Source organism: Chaetodon auriga, chromosome 23 (genome assembly GCF_051107435.1).
Source record: "Chaetodon auriga isolate fChaAug3 chromosome 23, fChaAug3.hap1, whole genome shotgun sequence".
NCBI classification, from domain to species: Eukaryota; Metazoa; Chordata; class Actinopteri; order Chaetodontiformes; family Chaetodontidae; genus Chaetodon; species Chaetodon auriga.
In genome coordinates this window covers 2,939,248-2,944,247 of record NC_135096.1, presented here as the reverse complement: position 1 = coordinate 2,944,247, position 5,000 = coordinate 2,939,248, and positions in this window count along the sequence as shown.

The following is a 5,000-nucleotide window of genomic DNA, read 5'->3' as shown; positions in this document are numbered from 1 at the left end:
CGCAGAGGACCGCGGCCCGGAGGCCGGCAGACCCCTCCTGTCCGCCCCAGGCACCGGGCCTGAGGGGCGGGCATCGACGGCCGGGCGCCTCGGGCCTCTCCTCTGGAGGCCCCTGTTTCCGAAAAGCTGGTTTCTGAAATCGTGCGCAGACTCGCTTGGGAAGGCGGGTAAAAGCGCGCGCCGTTCGGAGAGAAGGGGGTGCCCAAAGCAGTTGGATTTCAACCGCTTTGGGGCCCTCACCCCAAAGCGCGGAGAACCGGGGCCCGGAGGCCGGCAGACCCCTCCTGTCCGCCCCACGCACCGAGCCTGAGGGGCGGGCATCGACGGCCGGGCGCCTCGGGCCTCTCCTCTGGAGGCCCCTGTTTCCGAAAAGCTGGTTTCTGAAATCGTGCGCAGACTCGCTTGGGAAGGCGGGTAAAAGCGCGCGCCTTTCGGAGAGAAGGGGGTACCCAAAGCGGTTGGATTTCAACCGCTTTGGGGCCTTCTCTCCGAAAACGACTTTTGTCGTTTTTCCTTCCCCGCTCCTTCTGTACTTTATCTTTTTTGACGTTTTGTCATCGGGGACGTGGCGAAAAATGTAGAAAATGAAAGAAATGTAGAAAATACGCAAGACGCGCTTGGCTTTGGCCTGCGCTTTTCGCCTTCTCTCTGAAAATGACAAAGCGGTTGGATTTCAACCGCTTTGGCCTGCTTTTCGCCTTCTCTCCGAGATTGACTTTGTCATATTTTTCTCCCCCCACTTCTTCTTCTTGTCGTTTTGGTTTTATGCCCCTGGTACTCTGCTCTCATCCCCGTGCCCTTGGTACTCTGCTCTCATCCCCGTGCCCCTGGTACTCTGCTCTCATCCCCGTGCCCCTGGTACTCTGCTCTCATCCCCGTGCCCCTGGTACTCTGCTCTCATCCCCGTGCCCCTGGTACTCTGCTCTCATCCCCGTGCCCTTGGTACTCTGCTCTCATCCCCGTGCCCCTGGTACTCTGCTCTCATCCCCGTGCCCCTGGTACTCTGCTCTCATCCCCGTGCCCCTGGTACTCTGCTCTCATCCCCGTGCCCCTGGTACTCTGCTCTCATCCCCGTGCCCTTGGTACTCTGCTCTCATCCCCGTGCCCCTGGTACTCTGCTCTCATCCCCGTGCCCCTGGTACTCTGCTCTCATCCCCGTGCCCCTGGTACTCCTCTCTCTCTCTCTCTCTCTCTCTCTCTCTCTCTCTCTCTCTCTCTCTTTCTCTCCCTCTCTCTCATAGACATAGCTCACCTGCCTGACCCCCTCGTCTTTTCACAGCCACAGGGAGGCTTCCATCCTTACCAGGCCTGACCCCCCCTCATCTGCTCACAGCCGTGGGGAGGCTTCCAGCCTTTTCCAGGCCCCCAGCATGAGGAGCAGGGCTGGGTGCTGGCTCCAAGCCTGAACCCCTCGTCGTCTTCTAGCAGCCACAGGGAGGCGTCTGGCCTTTCCAGGCCCCCCAGCCTGCTACTCGTGCTGGGGGCTGGCTCCAGGCCTGACCCCCTCATCTTCTCACAGCCACGGGGAGGCTTCCAGCCTTTCCAGGCCCCCAGCACGAGGAGCAGGCTGGGTGCCGGCTCCAGCCCTGACCCTCTCCTCTTCTTCTAGCAGCCACAGGGAGGCGTCTGGCCTTTCCAGGCCCCCCAGCCTGCTACTCGTGCTAGTGGCTGGCTCCAGGCCTGACCCCCTCACCTTCTCACAGCCACGGGGAGGCTTCCAGCCTTTCCAGGCCCCCAGCACGAGGAGCAGGCTGGGTGCCGGCTTCAGCCCTGACCCCCTCCTCTTCTTCTAGCAGCCACAGGGAGGCGTCTGGCCGTTCCAGGCCCCCCAGCCTGCTACTCGTGCTGGGTGCTGGCTCCAGCCCTGACCCCCTCCTCTTCTTCTAGCAGCCACAGGCAGGCGTCTGGCCTTTCCAGGCCCCCCTAGCCTGCTACTCGTACTGGGTGCTGGCTCCAGCCCTGACCCCCTCGTCGTCTTATAGCAGCCACAGGGAGGCGTCTGGCCTTTCCAGGCCCCCCAGCCTGCTACTCGTGCTGGGCGCTGGCTCCAGCCCTGACCCCCTCCTCTTCTTCTAGCAGCCACAGGCAGGCGTCTGGCCTTTCCAGGCCCCCCAGCCTGCTACTCGTGCTGGGGGCTGGCTCCAGGCCTGACCCCCTCATCTTCTCACAGCCACGGGGAGGCTTCCAGCCTTTCCAGGCCCCCAGCACGAGGAGCAGGCTGGGTGCCGGCTCCAGCCCTGACCCCCTCCTCTTCTTCTAGCAGCCACAGGCAGGCGTCTGGCCTTTCCAGGCCCCCCAGCCTGCTACTCGTGCTGGGTGCTGGCTCCAGCCCTGACCCCCTCCTCTTCTTCTAGCAGCCACAGGCAGGCGTCTGGCCTTTCCAGGCCCCCCAGCCTGCTACTCGTGCTGGTTGCTGGCTCCAGCCCTGACCCCCTCCTCTTATTCTAGCAGCCACAGGCAGGCGTCTGGCCTTTCCAGGCCCACCAGCCTGCTACTCGTGCTGGGGGCTGGCTCCAGGCCTGACCCCCTCATCTTCTCACAGCCATGGGGAGGCTTCCAGCCTTTCCAGGCCCCCAGCACGAGGAGCAGGCTGGGTGCCGGCTCCAGCCCTGACCCCCTCATCTTCTCACAGCCATGGGGAGGCTTCCAGCCTTTCCAGGCCCCCAGCACGAGGAGCAGGCTGGGTGCCGGCTCCAGCCCTGACCCCCTCCTCTTCTCACAGCCACGGGGAGGCTTCCAGCCTTTCCAGGCCCCCAGCACGAGGAGCAGGCTGGGTGCCGGCTCCAGCCCTGACCCCCTCCTCTTCTTCTAGCAGCCACAGGCAGGCGTCTGGCCTTTCCAGGCCCCCCAGCCTGCTACTCGTGCTGGGTGCTGGCTCCAGCCCTGACCCCCTCCTCTTCTTCTAGCAACCACAGGCAGGCGTCTGGCCTTTCCAGGCCCCCCAGCCTGCTACTCGTGCTGGGTGCTGGCTCCATCCCTGACCCCCTCCTCTTCTTCTAGCAGCCACAGGGAGTCTTCTGGCCTTTCCAGGCCCCCCAGCCTGCTACTCGTGCTGGGTGCTGGCTCCAGCCCTGACCCCCTCGTCTTCTTCTAGCAGCCACAGGGAGGCTTCTGGCCTTTCCAGGCCCCCCAGCCTGCTACTCGTGCTGGGTGCTGGCTCCAGCCCTGACCCCCTCCTCTTCTTCTAGCAGCCACAGGGAGGCTTCTGGCCTTTCCAGGCCCCCCAGCCTGCTTCTCGTGCTGGGTGCTGGCTCCAGCCCTGACCCCCTCGTCTTCTTCTAGCAGCCACAGGGAGGCTTCTGGCCTTTCCAGGCCCCCCAGCCTGCTACTCGTGCTGGGTGCTGGCTCCAGCCCTGAGCCCCTCGTCTTCTTCTAGCAGCCACAGGCAGGCGTCTGGCCTTTCCAGGCCCCCCAGCCTGCTACTCGTACTGGGGGCTGGCTCCAGGCCTGACCCCCTGGCCTTCTCACAGCCGTGGGGAGGCTTCCGGCCTTTTCCAGGCCCCCAGCATGAGGAGCAGGCTGGGTGCTGGCTCCAGGCCTGACCCCCTCGTCTTCTCGCAGCCACGGGGAGGTTTCCAGCCTTTCCAGGACCCCCAGCCTGCTACTCCTGCTGGGGGCTGGCTCCAGGCCTGACCCCCTGGCCTTCTCACAGCCGTGGGGAGGCTTCCGGCCTTTTCCAGGCATACAGCAACCTCTTTTACTTTTCTTTATTTCTCACAATTACTTTCTTTTATTTTTGTTTAAAAATTCTCAACCTTTGTATATATTCCACATACTATACTGTGCATACACAGTCCAACCTCCGATTCAGGACGAACGATGCGGTTTTCGTCCCGGCCGTGGCACGCCGGACCAGCTCTATACCCTTCACAGGGCTGGCTCCCAGCCTAACCCTTTTCCTTTCCTCCTGCCTCCACTCTCATTAGCCAGCCAGCCTGCCTGCCTGCCTGCCTTCACCAACCCCAAGGGCTGGCTCCCAGCCTAACTCTTTTCCTTTCCTCCTGCCTCCACTCACATCCGCCAGCCAGCCAGCCTGCCTGCCTGCCTGCCTGCCTGCCTGCCTGCCTGCCTTCACCAACCCCAAGGGCTGGCTCCCAGCCTAACTCTTTTCCTTTCCTCCTGCCTCCACTCACATCCGCCAGCCAGCCAGCCTGCCTGCCTGCCTGCCTGCCTGCCTTCACCAACCCCAAGGGCTGGCTCCCAGCCTAACCCTTTTCCTTTCCTCCTGCCTCCACTCTCATCCGCCAGCCAGCCAGCTAGCCTGCCTGCCTGCCTGCCTGCCTTCACCAACCTCAAGGGCTGGCTCCCAGCCTAACCCTTTTCCTTTCCTCCTGCCTCCACTCTCATTAGCCAGCCAGCCTGCCTGCCTGCCTGCCTTCACCAACCCCAAGGGCTGGCTCCCAGCCTAACTCTTTTCCTTTCCTCCTGCCTCCACTCTCATCCGCCAGCCAGCCAGCTAGCCTGCCTGCCTGCCTTCACCAACCTCAAGGGCTGGCTCCCAGCCTAACCCTTTTCCTTTCCTCCTGCCTCCACTCTCATCCGCCAGCCAGCCAGCCTGCCAGCCTGCCTGCCTGCCTGCCTTCACCAACCTCAAGGGCTGGCTCCCAGCCTAACCCTTTTCCTTTCCTCCTGCCTCCACTCTCATCCGCCAGCCAGCCAGCCTGCCTGCCTGCCTGCCTGGCTGCCTGCCTGCCTGCCTGCCTTCACCAACCCCAAGGGCTGGCTCCCAGCCTAACCCTTTTCCTTTCCTCCTGCCTCCACTCTCATTAGCCAGCCAGCCAGCCAGCCTGCCTGCCTGCCTGCCTGCCTGCCTTCACCAACCCCAAGGGCTGGCTCCCAGCCTAACCCTTTTCCTTTCCTCCTGCCTCCACTCTCATCCGCCAGCCAGCCAGCCTGCCTGCCTGCCTGCCTGCCTGCCTGCCTGCCTGCCTGCCTGCCTGCCTGCCTGCCTGCCTGCCATCACCAACCCCAAGGGCTGGCTCCCAGCCTAACCCTTTTCC